This window comes from Rhea pennata, chromosome 3 (assembly GCF_028389875.1).
Source record: "Rhea pennata isolate bPtePen1 chromosome 3, bPtePen1.pri, whole genome shotgun sequence".
NCBI classification, from domain to species: Eukaryota; Metazoa; Chordata; class Aves; order Rheiformes; family Rheidae; genus Rhea; species Rhea pennata.
In genome coordinates, this window is record NC_084665.1 from 121,340,163 (window position 1) to 121,353,399 (window position 13,237).

Sequence of the window (13,237 nt, forward strand, 5' to 3'; positions counted from 1 at the left end):
AATGTCATTTTTCCCTTTGTGATTTCTGAGAGTTGGGCATTTTTTTAAAACTGCTTTTTATGTTTCTGTGCAGACACTACATTACATTGGCATTGATTCACTGAGTTTATTTGTCAGCAGTAAAATGAATGAAATTCTAGAGGTACAGTTTCAACCAGCTGCTGCTGTTTACTAGTGAGACTACCAATGACCCTTAACATCTATAAATACTTTACTGTGAATTAAAAGCAGTGAGCTCTCCAGTAGTTTTTCTCTTATTCATGTTTCCCAGATATTTTTTTGCTTTTCCTTTTTTTTTATTTATTTTTTTTTATTTTCCCTGTTTCACCTCCACAGCTTTAAATACAGCCAAATAATAAGAGGAAAATATAATTTCTAGTGAACAGTAGTTTTGGTCATTCGTTAGAGGACTCGCCATGGACCATATGAAGATATCTCTGTGTGTCTCGTGCTGATTTTTGGCAGCAGCCTTGTAAAGTGAAAATTCAGATTTAAAAATATCTGATCGTTATTTCTAGCTCTCATCAGTTCGTCGTTCTCGTCAAGGAAACAGTAGTTTGTCATCATGAATTAGCTGCAATTATAACTTCCAAATAGTTTTAGGTAGTGTTGCAGAAGGATTCGACCCTCTGTGTTCCTACTTACCGCCAAGAAAATTTACCTGGACGCTCCGTGATGTTGAGCATCACGGTCTACAGGGTTATTCCCCCACCCAACTTAGACCCCAGCTCATACCACACAGCCACCACCACGTCCTTCAGGGTTGCTCCAGGCCTGACCAGCTGTTGTAAGAGATTTGCGCATGGTTTAGCGTTGGGCTTTTTCACCCGCTCCTGAGGTCTGCGGAGCTCGGGTCTCTGAGCTCTGGCTGCAAGTATGCAGGTGACAAATGTCACCTTCTCGCTGCAGAGAACCTCAACACCTTGCCCAGCCCTGTGCCTGTAAAAATTAGTTTTCGATACTGGGAGTACTGCTGAGTTGAACAAAATCTTGGGCAAAAAGGCCATTTCGGTGCGGTTCATAAAAAAGGAAAGCAGCTAGACAGAGGTGGTTGGCCCGTGCAGGTTGGTGAAGGGGTTTGAAAGGAGATCTTCCACCTCTCGGGAGACTGCTGAGAGCACCAGGCTCTGCCAACCTCTCCTTGAAAAGCCGTCGGTGTTTCGGCGTTTGTCGGCCCGGAGACTTCCCTCCCCAGCCATCGCGTGCCGAGGAAGCAACCAGGTCGGGGCTTCAGGCGCTTCTCCATCCCTAGCGACGCAGAGTTTTGGTCACCAGCCCTTCGTCGCCCTTTCTGGTTTTCCAGGCGGCCGTCGTTCCCTTGCTCCCTACAGGGAAGTTTCCCCAGCTGCGGCTCTTCCCCCACCAAACTGCCCGCGTTCGGCTGCCTGCAAGTCGCGTTTCTGCAGCGGCGGCCGTTGAGCTGGGCTCGTGACGCTCGCTCTCGCGAGCAGCGTCGTGAGACCGCTGAATTTAGAGGGTTGATTTGCAGCCATCCTCCCTTGTTGCGTGCGCTAACAAATACAAAGACCATTTCCAAAGTTTGCTTTCGTTCTACCGCTTGTGCCCTGAGTGCCATGAGAGGATTTTTCCTTCCAAGATGGTCTTTGCGGTGTTGCAGAGAAGTCGACGAGACGGTACGCTCCAGAGAAACGCTTATTACTGTTTGCGGCTGTTGTTTTAAAGTAGGAAATTAATTCTCAGCTATTTTGCCTAAATGGCTGTGCTTTGTCTTTTTACTTGCAATTTAAAATAAAAAATAAAAAAATAAAAAATCAACATTGTTGAAAGGAAAGAAGATAATTATATAGTAAAATCGTTGCTGTTTTCTTCTTTTAAAGACAAAGAAAAATCCAGCAGAACAGATGTGAATCTGCAGACCTGTAGTATTTAAGAATAATTGCTGTACCCAGTAAAAGCTAGGATGTTTTTTATTCCTCCCTCTGCAATTTCAGCATAGTTTTGCTTGTGTCTCTCCAGGGCTGCGGTGCTTTTTCATAGGCTAGGCCCTGTTTCCTGGGCTCGATTAATCCTTTTTCTTGGAAGTGGCGTGCTTTTATTCCCTGTGTTGTTATCGCAGCAGGAGGAAGAGGAAATGTGTGATGATTGAAGAATTTGAGCGTTTATGTATGCCGCACGTGAAGTTCGGGATCCCGTGGGATTTGTTTGTGTTCTTGTATATGTGTGGATGAACATCTGTGGAATGACAGCCTAACAACTTCCTTCTGACATTATAAAGGGGCCATAATGGTACTATACATTTTTTTTTCTTTTAAGTTAGCTTTTTTTGTGTTAACTCTTCCGTTTCCCCCATCAATTTCAAGCCTTATTCGCGCCATCAGTCATTAAGAAGGTTGCACCACCTGGGAGCCGATTAAACCCTTGAACCAAAATTAATAATGTCAGAATACAAAACCCTGATGTTCAGGTAACAAGGGTCTAAATTTGCGCTCCTTCCCTATTACTCCCTGTACTAACTTTCCTGCTTGCTACGTGACTTTTTTCTTTTTTCCTCCCCCTTCTAATCTCCTCCTTCATGTTCTGTTTGCTCTTCGGCAGGAACCACGTCGCAGTTAGACTAATTGACAATTATATCTCAACAGCCTGAAGAAGCAGAGGAGACTACACCTCTCTGCTTTGTGTCTAATGGGGGCTGACGTAAGTTAAGGAGAGCAGGGAGCTGTTAAAATTCGCCGTGACATTTTCTGGGTTTGATGGTTAGCGCCCAGGAACTCAAGGGCTGGGTCAGGCTCTTGGGTCACCACATCCAGGCACCGCTGGTGGGTCTCAGGCCTTTAATAAACTGTTCGAATTCCATTTTACAGCGTAGGTTGCTCTCCAGCTCAGTATTAGCAGTACTCAAATGGGCATGAATGTATCATGTAGAAATTTCCGACAGGGAATGTGAAGAAGAAGGAGTCTGACCCAACAGTTAGCAGGTTTCTGCAGTAACTTCCCAACAGGAATAGTAAAGATGGGGGGGAAAAAAACCAACCTAACAACAGCAAGAAAACTCTTGAGGGCCTGATCCAAATCCCAAAGCACAAACCTAATCAACTTCCTAATGATTAGAAAGTCTAATGTACTTGCCTGGTAATCTCTGCCTCAGACCCTTAATTTCTCTCTTAAGCTATAGCAGATCTCTTAGAACATTAACTTGGCTGGATTTGCTAATTCAGTGTGATCAAAAATCTGCACTATCCTTATGTTTTTTTCTCCCCCCCCCCCCCCCCCAGTGGTTAATTACCCCTAGAAACGAACCAGTGGTTACTCTATATTAACCATTTCTAGCTCTATTTTTTAACTTTATCTTACCATTGAATCTTCTTCAGATAGATTAAAGAGCTTTCTTTATAGACGGTGATCACCTCCCCTATTAACCTTCTTTTGGATAGAATAGATTGAATTTCTTAAGTCTCTCATTTATAAAGCAAGTTTTCTGGACATTTGTCGATTTTGTTTTCTGAATACTTCTTGATTCAATTTCCTGCTTTAAACCAGAGACACCAGTACTGGCTTTATTAATTCTCTGAGCTTTTCCTATATACTAAAGGATTATATTCAACCTCGTAACTACAACACTGCATAGAAATCTAATGCTTGGTTGGTAATTTATGATAACCTCTTCTTAGCAATGGTGTATTGATTTCCTTACCTTGTTCTAAGGAAAAAAAAAAAGAGTAGCTTAAATATTAGAAATCTCCTACCATGATAGCTCTGTTTAATATTGATTAGCATAACTGTATAAGCTCTTAAGATCTGTCTGATAAAAAGTTAGTAGAAATTTTTAAAAACACATAATAGCTTCCAAGTAAATAGTAGAATACCCAGAACTGTTTCTCCTTAGATCAGGCAATTCAACTCCTGCATTTGAGAAATATGTGTTTATACTAAAAATCCTACCATAATTTTCTGCTTGGGGAATTGAGACTTGCTAACCAAGTTTAGTATGCAAAGCTGAAAATCTACATTTAAAAGCCCCCTTTTATGCTAAGACACAAAAAATTAGCAATTCTTAATAAGTAGATGTATAATTTTAACTAAAAAACACCCAGCATAAACTGTATAAATTTCATATGCAGTAATCGTTCTCCTTAACAGTACAACAGAGGTCTCTTTGAGGACCAACGTGGCCGTCTCTGGAACTGCATCCAGCAATCCAGCACTACTCCATAGGACAGGTGCTACAAAACCACCTTATCTAATTGAAATGCTATGGGGAATGAAGGTGGGCAGCATGTTATCATCCACATCGAAATTTGGCCAAGATGCCTAGGATTAATGCTGACCACAGTGTTCAGGATCTCTGCTTGGCCGCTCATCTGAAGGCAGTCAGCGGCCAAGTCCTTGCTAGGACAGATAGCTATGTCAGGAGCTCGCACGCTTCACCTTGCAGCTCATTGCCTTAAAGCTTCCACTGGAAAGCTGTTCCCCTCTTTTCTCGTCTAGTAGTAAGAAACCATTCCTTGATTTCCAACCAAACTGTGCCTGGGGCACATCTACACCAATATTTTGCAATGTTATTTTTCAGAATTTCTTGTAAATTAGGGCTAGGTGCCTCAGTTCTAGGTTATTTGAATCAGCTGTGAAATAAAATATGTATGGTAACTCTTAACCAGATTTACACCTGCAGTGAATACTTAAAATAGAGTCTGGAATACTTAATACTCAGTTTTATAGTGGAAAGCTTGAATTTTCATGAGAGTGGAAGTTACTACTGTTTTAAGTAATAGTGTTGGTACCATATCAGGCTTGTTCTAACTGCTCCAGTCACTGAAGACTAGCACTCTGGAGCAAGCTACAGTTCTACTTTTCTGCCTGAATATGAGGAAGAACTTCTTTCCTATGAGTGACGAAGCACTGGAACAGGTTGCCCAGAGAGGTTATGGAGTCTCCTTCTCTGGAGGTCTTCAATGCCCACGTGGATGCAACCCTGTCTAAGATGCTGTAGGTGACCCTGCTGAGCAGGAAGGTTGGACTAGATGATCTCCAGGGGTCCCTTCTGACCTCACCCATTCTGTGATTCTGTGATAGTGGAATCTCCTTGTGTATCATCTCCTTGCTGGAGTTCTTGGATTTTAATGTCACTCTGTGACTCTAAGGACGGCAGACATCCGTTTCACACTGAGCGTTAGCACAGGACTGTACCTAAACATGGGATTCAAAGACTAACTCTGTTTTATGGTGTAGTGTTTCCTTTGCTCTTCTAGTGGTAAAAGCTGCTTAGCCAATCTTGTGTTGCTACGCAGCCCAGGTTAAAACCTGGATGCTTGACACAGTGCTAAGCAAAGCAAGACTGCAAATGCAACAGTATCTTTGCAGTAAAAGAAAGACCTGTTCAGACATTTAACCCTGAAAATACATGCATCAAAGTATCACAAATATGAGATAGATACTCATCCTTTTTGTAATTTATACAAATGCTAACATCCTCTAGCTAGGCTTGGATTCAGCCTTGAAATTTGGTCCTAGGTGTGAGTGTCATGTTTTCGTTTATTCTTTTTTTTTTTTTTTTTCCAGAATTTTGGATTTGTTCTTCACTGATTAGCTGTATCACAGAAATTTTATTATGCTGTTGCACGAGAAGATTATTTAAGAATACTCCTGGCTTCAGCTGGTTTCCTTAGCCAATAATTGTGTGTGCTTTGCTCTGCTCTAGCAATTTCCATAGCCTCTCGGATGAAATACTGAAAAGGATCACATCAGCTTTACCCCTCCCTGTAACATTTAGCCTGTCTATTTCATTATAGCAAAATATTGCATTTTACATGCCAAGCCTTAAAACCTTCTTTCTAAAAATGGTAACTGTATTTAATAAGTAATTACTCTAATGATCCTACAGAAGTGCTTGAGACCTGTTTTAGTAGTGGTGTCAATTGCAACCATCTGCACGCTGAATAAAGGCACCGCGGCCCAGCTGTAGAGTTGAAACATGTTGGCATTTTCCTACGGGTGGCCATATGGTACTTAACGAAAGCGAATTGTTCGCACTGCAAACAGCTCCGCTCCTGATGAATGATAACGTTTTGTTCTGGAAAATAGTTCCGCAAACACGGAGAGTATTTTTAAATGCTGGAAGTGTGTCTCTAAGTGACAGGCTATAAATGGGAAGGTCTTTGGAAGGAGGAGAGGGGGATGAGAAAGGAGTCGCTGCTTTGCCTAGGGGCGTTCCAGCACAGCCTTCCTGTCTCTTAATAGCGGCATCTTTTTTGTGCATACATAGCCCCGAATCTGTAAATTTTATTTATTTTGGTAAGGAAGAAGATAATTAGGAATATAGCTCTCATTTGCTATCAGCATGCCCAAGCTTGAAGCTGGTGTGAGCTTTAAAATAGCGAAGCTGAAGCTGTGAAGAATTAATAACTCTTTGCCTCGCGTATGTGCTGCCTCTTTTTTACGCTACCAAAAGCAGCTTTGGAGTTGAGTGGTGACTGCAGTAAGTCTGTGAACGCACGCAAACACCGGTTGGAAACAGGTCTTGGCTTCCTGGAACTCGGCGTTAGGCAGGGTGGAAAGTCAAATCAACTCTAGAAAATGTCTTACAGAGGCTTTATTAGAAAGTAGAAGGTATTTTTTTTTTCCCCCAACGCATGCCTGTCAGAGTGGCTCAATGAATTCATCGTGAGATTGATAACTCCGCACACCCAAGTCATTAGTCCCAGATCTGCATTGGATCAACAATAGGCTGTTGCTGTTTCATGGTTGAAAAGCAACCATTTGGATAATGAGTTTGGTCTCAGTTCAGTTCCTAATGTCTGTCTCAAAGAAATAACTGTTGCTAATGACCTGAATTGATCATTTTATTAATCTCAGAAATCGGCTTTTTCCATATGGCTTATTGCTTCTGTACATGAAAGGTAATCAGAAATCTTGCGTAGTTTGAATTCCTGTTTGGCTGATAAATAAATACCCTCATTTGGAGAATTTTTCTTCCTTCATCTTCTATGTAGATAGTTTTGATGAATATTTCTGGGTTTTGCGGGTAGTACAGATCTCAGTGAGATAGTTCAGTGTTGCTTGTGGCGAGGTGGTTCCTGCCTTTTGCCAGCTGCGGGCTCTTTGCACATGGCAGCACTCCTTTGTGTTTGTAGGCACTGGAGCTGCTTAAAGCCACTTGATAGATCTTGCAGCAGTTTTGCAGAAACAACGTTGTAAAAAAATCTCACCAGCCTAGGACATCAGCGTTCACATTACGTGCGCACAGAGCTGTTCACAAATACAGAGCGGCAGCGCGGCTACAGCTCCAGAGCCCTCTGCTTTTAGACTGGGAGCATCTGTCACTTGAGCTAAGACAAATCTTTCTTAGGTTTCAGCAGCACAGGGTGGATAACATTACTGAGAAACCCCAGATAATGAAATTGCAGGGCCCCATTGCTAATACCTTCTAACCTGATGTATAAGAGTTAGCACAAGGACAAAAAAGCTCCATGTCAGCTGGAATAGTTTTTTGCAGCCTTCTTGTAAGATTATGTTTTTACCTGACTCCCACTTTACAATTCTAGTCTTACGTTACAGGCATAGCTGAAATGCAGGCAAGCAACCAAATAATTGTGTGGTGCAAAAGCACCATCATGCCTATGAAATACATAGGGCTGTGATTTAAGAGGCGTTAGGCAGCTAATTACAGCACACTGTACTCCATATCCTTCTTGATATTTGATCTGTTACCACAGTACAGTCTGATGCAATAAATCTTCCTCACTTTTAATTAATAGCAGTTCATCTGTACTGCAATAATTTCAACTAATGTTTAAATTAAAAAGAAAGCACAGAGTGAGAGGGAAAAATATCTCCAGGCAAGAGTATAGTAAAAGACGTCTTTTAATCCAACTGAGAAACAAATACTAAAATGTAGGAGCAAGGCATTTTTGTGTGTGCGTTGAGCTCCGACATTCAAGCGCTGTTTTACAGAAGAAGGCATAGTCCACTGGTAGGAAGGCTGAATGCTAAATCAAACTCGGATAAAGCTGTCTTAACTAAGCCTAACGAATTTACTTAATGTGTAATGCTACACTGCATATTTTTCTAGGAGCAGTGCTGGTTTAAGAGGTTCCTGCTGTTCCTACCTTGCAGTTTGCAGCTTGCCCTCCTCCCTCTGCCCTCCTACTCGCTGTGTGCAACTTTTTCCTTTTTGCAGCACTGTTATCAACTAGATAGTAAAATCAATTTGACTTAAAAAATACAAAACCAAAACAAACAGAAAGGTAGACCCATGCTTTCTGAGTATAGAGACATGAATTATCTTGAAGGTGAGATAAATACTTAAAAATACTACTTACAGGGCATGTAGCACACTCATCGTATTACAGGGTTCCATGATGTTTGCTCCTGAAGGAATGGGTGAAAAAATCACAAGCTACAGACTTTAGAGTACGGGCTGCTGGGCATGCCGGCAGCACATGGTGCTTGCTCTAAAGGCAATCTGTAGAAAGCAGATTAAAGGGAAATACAGCATCAAAAAACTTCCGTCAACAGTTGTGTTAAAGTAGAAGGTATTGGAGGACCCAGCTCAAGATTCTTAAGTGAGTCTCGCTATTTGGTGTGTTTATTGTTGTTGCTGTTGCTGTTCATTCTCCTAGAATCCTGGGACCTGGTGCTAAAAATATATTCATGAAAGCTGAGACCATTGCTTTATAGCCCACGTGGTTGAACTTAAAAATGTAACCCCTAAAGCACTATAAGTAAGAGGGTATTTGAAAAAAATACATGAATATAAAGTTTCTCAATCTGAATGCATAGATTCAATTTGGTTATCTAAACACAGTCATCTAGTACCATTTAAGATACCTTAAGGTACCTTAAATGTCTTCAGCTTACCATACCAGATAGGTGGGGGTCTTCTGTAGGTCTTTGACGTGTTTCTAGGCCCTCTCAAATAGTGCTAAATGCCTATGTTTAGGCAACTGAATCAGACCCTCATATTGGAGAGTAGCACAGTCAACCTCAGCCTTTTGTAGGAACCAAATATAAAAGAAACTTTCTAATTCTAATCTCATATCCACGTTACTAGCAGTTTGACTTTTTTCCAGTGAAATATTTTTCTTTCTGGAGGATTTCCATTGGAAGGTACAGCAGAGCCATGTCTGGTCATCAGTGACTACATCTGTACAAAAACTGAACAATGCCAGGACCTGGGCTTAAGCACTGTCCTGCAATCATCCATGCTGTTTAAATGTTGGCATGGTTCTCGTCATGGTTTTGGCTCATGCCACTATCGCTTTTCCAGACAACACCTGTGTAGCTTGGAACTGCACAGACCGAGGACCGTTCCCAGCAGGCAGCAGGGACAGGGCCACCTTGCCTTGGATGGAAAGGCAGTTTTGGCTGCATGCGCAGGAACTACCCAATACCACTTGCCTCAGGACCGGTGAATAAACCTGGCCTCTGTTAGTTGAATAAAAGAAATGTAGAAAGAAAGACTAACAGCACTAATCTCTTCCTCTGGCTTCTTGCAGTGAGGCCAGGAGACTAGAGCAGGAACATATATGATCTTGCAGAATATGCCCTGAATTATTGCCTGTTTCTTGTGATTTTGGTCCATGCTGCTGGAGCATATGTGGCAGTTTTTGAAGCAGAGAAGGGAGTCTTTATACAAAACATCTTCATAGTCTCACTGCTTGCATGTTACAGAGGGAAGAAACTTCCATTTGCCGTGATAGGAAGAACTGGTGAATGAGACTCGAGCAGAGTTAGGAGAGGGAACCTAGTGTTTTATATTTTAGACTGAAGTCCTATTCCATTCATCACCAAGATGTGCACCAAGGGCTAGGCTGACCCATGTTTGTGCTGCGGTTTTGTTTGCCACCACAGCAGCGAAAGAAAGGAAATGTTACTTCTAGAAGAACAAGGGTGATTAAGAGACTGGAGGAAAGGACCTATTTCATAGCAGGAAAGGCTAAGAGAGCTGGGACTGTTCAGCCTGGAAAAGAGAAGGCTCTGGGGGTCTTATCAATATGTATAAATACCTGATGGGAGAATGTAAAGAAGGTGGAGCTGGACTCTTTACAGTGATGCTTAGTGAAGAAACAAGAGATAAAGAGCACAAATTGAAAAGAAGGAAATTGCATTTAAACGTAAAAAAAAACATTTTTTTACTGTGAGGTTGACTGAGCACTGGAACAGGTTGCCCAGAGAGGTTGTGGAGTCTCCTTCTCTGGAGGTATTCAAAACCAACCTGTACACAGTCCTGGGCCTCTGCCCAGGTGGGTGACCTGGTGCTCTAGGTGACCCTGCTTGAGCTTGGGAGTGGGACTAGGTGATCTACTGAGGCCCAATCCAACCTTAACTGTTTAATGACTCTACAATCTCAAACAAATGAAGAACTTGGACTTGTAGGGCCACTGCCATGTGGCATAGTTTGATTTAGTGACATGGCAACAGCTCAAACTTTTCCACATCCAGATGCACGGAGTTAGGTTCCTGCCAAAGGTGCTGCAATCTTTGGCAAAGTTCTCTCCTAGCATTTGCTGTGTGCATCAGGGACTGCAATGGTGCTCCCAACCTCTGCAAGGTGCTTGTAAGAGAAAGTCCCGGTCTCACATTCTGGAGTGATTTCTTAGCCTGTAACACTTCAGAGGCTGCCTTCATTTTTAGTTAACAGGACAATATTTGAGGTAAAAAGAAATGCCTAAGCTGAAGTGCTGCAGGAGTCTTGTACAGTATTTTGGCCTCCAAACTTAGGTTTAGTCACTGAAAGTTCTTCTTCACATTCATGCTTTGAAAACTTGAATTTTTAACAAAGTGGAAAAAAATATCCCAATGGAAGGTGTTTTGTTTGGACTTAAACATTGTTTTCCACATACTGAAGAAATGCGTTCTCCTATCAAGGGCCAGTTCCTCCATTTTCCTTTAGGAAAATATTTACAGTTGTTGTTTCACTTTGAAACCTCTTCCATTTTGTGGCACTTCCGTTAAATTAAATATTTAAAAAAATTTATGACTCTATAGCTGAGCCATGGCATGGAAGACAGAAACAGAAACCACTTATGAATAGAAGTGAGGCAGCCTAGTTTACTTTCCAAGCAGAATGAAATGCAGAAATAAAACACCTAATCAGTAATTATCCTAAAATCATGCTTATTTTTAATAATCTCTGCGGATATATACATATCTTGGAGAATTTTACAGCAAGGAACTTAATAACATTGTATGTATTTAGATGACTAAATCAGAGTTTGTTTGAAATACCACAGTGTATTACTGAATCAGACAGCCTTCCACTCACTTCATGTGAGTTTCTGGTCCAATATTTTTAATTTTTAACTTTATTTTGATGACAGAAGCTGAACCATCTTTGCTTAGACAGGAAACATGCAACACTTAGATACTTTCATCATTTGACAGTGCAATAAATGATTTCTGGTTTGCAAAGATTCTCCTTGAAGCGGGGCACCACGTACGCTGCAGGAAGCCTCAGAAGTGACGGAAGGTCCCGTTCTTCTTCGAAGCCTGTCACCGAGAGGTGCCTCTGCTGCAGCACAAGCCCCAGTGTGGTGGAGTTGAATTTAGCACAGGGCAGATAGTTGCTGTACTGTCGAATGTTTTATAGGCTCAGTCCTTATTGTCCTTTGCTCTAGCCTGGCCTGCTAGAAGTGGGAGGAAGCTGGAACAGTCACTGTGCTGCTGGTGTGGGGTAGGTTGGCTGGCAGGTATTCTTCATCATGAGATGGTTACGTACATTTGAAAAGTCAGGACCTCTGTGTTTGCATAAAGCTGTGTAAGTAGATTTGCTGCCATTGCTTGGCAGTGTAAAGATGAATATGTATACATATATATATATACAGAAGAAGCCAACGGTATGTAGTTGCCTTCAAGTTTCAGTGCTGGAAAGAGCTGCTGGCACTGAAGTTGACTTCTCATGTAGCTGGTACATAATACCACGCTAACTTTTTACTTCACCTTTTCACCCAAAGCTAAGCTTACCTCTTTGGACCCTGTGCTGTTACATCCCGAACAGCTTCGTTTGCTGTGTAATTTAAAAAACGGAGCTGCCCATGGAGACACTGTGATCTGTCAGCTCTGGGGCTCCTAGCACCCCAGGGTTGTCTCTTGCCAGGGAAGAGCTTGGTGCACTCTGGAAACCGTGTAGGCAAGTCTCTGTCCACAGCATACATGCAGGGACTCCTGAGGTGGACCAGGAGAGCTATTAAATCACGCAGAGCAACGTGAAATTAAATACAGGCAAGCATCAAAACCACAGCAGTCGTTCAGCCGCTGAGGGAGTTGCAATAGCCAACGCTTCAACTGCCCAGATGAATGCTGAGTGTGGAGGAAAGGGTGATGACTTTATGCTTAAGGGTCAGAAAAAGATGCCATGTGTTCTTATTTAACATTTTGTTTTTCGTAGCAAATGGTTGCATAATCTGGTATATTTTTTTCTTAATCCTACAGCAAATCCCCCAAGCCAGAGTCAGGCGCTGGGATCTCATTAAGTGAGGCAGCGCGTGTGCAAAGAGGAAAACCAGCGGTCGCACTCCGCCCGGGTGTCCTGCCCGGGAAGCACCATGCAGAAAAGGGAGGGTGGGTGGTGGCAAGGGTGCAGCGAGAGCTGGACCACGGCAAGGTGGACCTTCAGAGGGATGGGCGGGTGTCAGAGCGCGCCGCTGCCTAGCGGCCCCATCTTCTGTGCGTCTCCCCCAGGATTTCGAAAGGAGGAAGGGACCGGCTGCGTTCTCCCCTCTCGCGAGCCGCTTTGCGGATCCTCCCGGGGGTCCGGCCGCAGCCGAGAGGCGTCGCGGTGTTGCGCCGGGGGGGCGGCACGCTGGCCTTGCTGCTCGGAGGGGGAGAGCCTGAGCGGGCGCCGGGGAAGGGGGGGGATACGCGGAGCGATGCAGCGGAGAAGGGGCAGGAGGAGCCGTCCGGGGACGTAGCCCCTGGAGCAGCAGCCGTTGGGACAGGCTCCCTCCTCGCGGCGCTTGACCTTGGTGAGGTTTGAGATGGGCAGTGATGCAGCCCGCGTGGCACGAGTGTATCCGGCTTCCCAACTTCGTGGCAAGTTGTTACTTTCTTAAATGAGTCAAGTGGCGTGCATTTTCATCTCAGCGAACAGAAAAAAAGCTGCTTAAAAATTGACGTGCACACATTAGACCTGTTCCCCAGCCTTTCTCCTACCCTAGGTTTCGCAAGTACTAGCTGAGAAATCAGTACAAAATTACTTCGAAGAGAAGAAACTAAAAATCGCTTTCAGCAGATCAGAAATAACAGCATCGCTTTTACAGCATTAGGACAAAATGCATATAAT

General features: G+C 43.1%; 1 protein-coding gene across 3 annotated transcripts in view; it reads left to right on the forward strand.

Moving 5' to 3' along the window:
- KLHL29 (kelch like family member 29) overlaps positions 1-13,237 on the forward strand; it is a 373,000-nt gene that overhangs the window by 103,087 nt on the left and 256,676 nt on the right. The window lies entirely within an intron of this gene.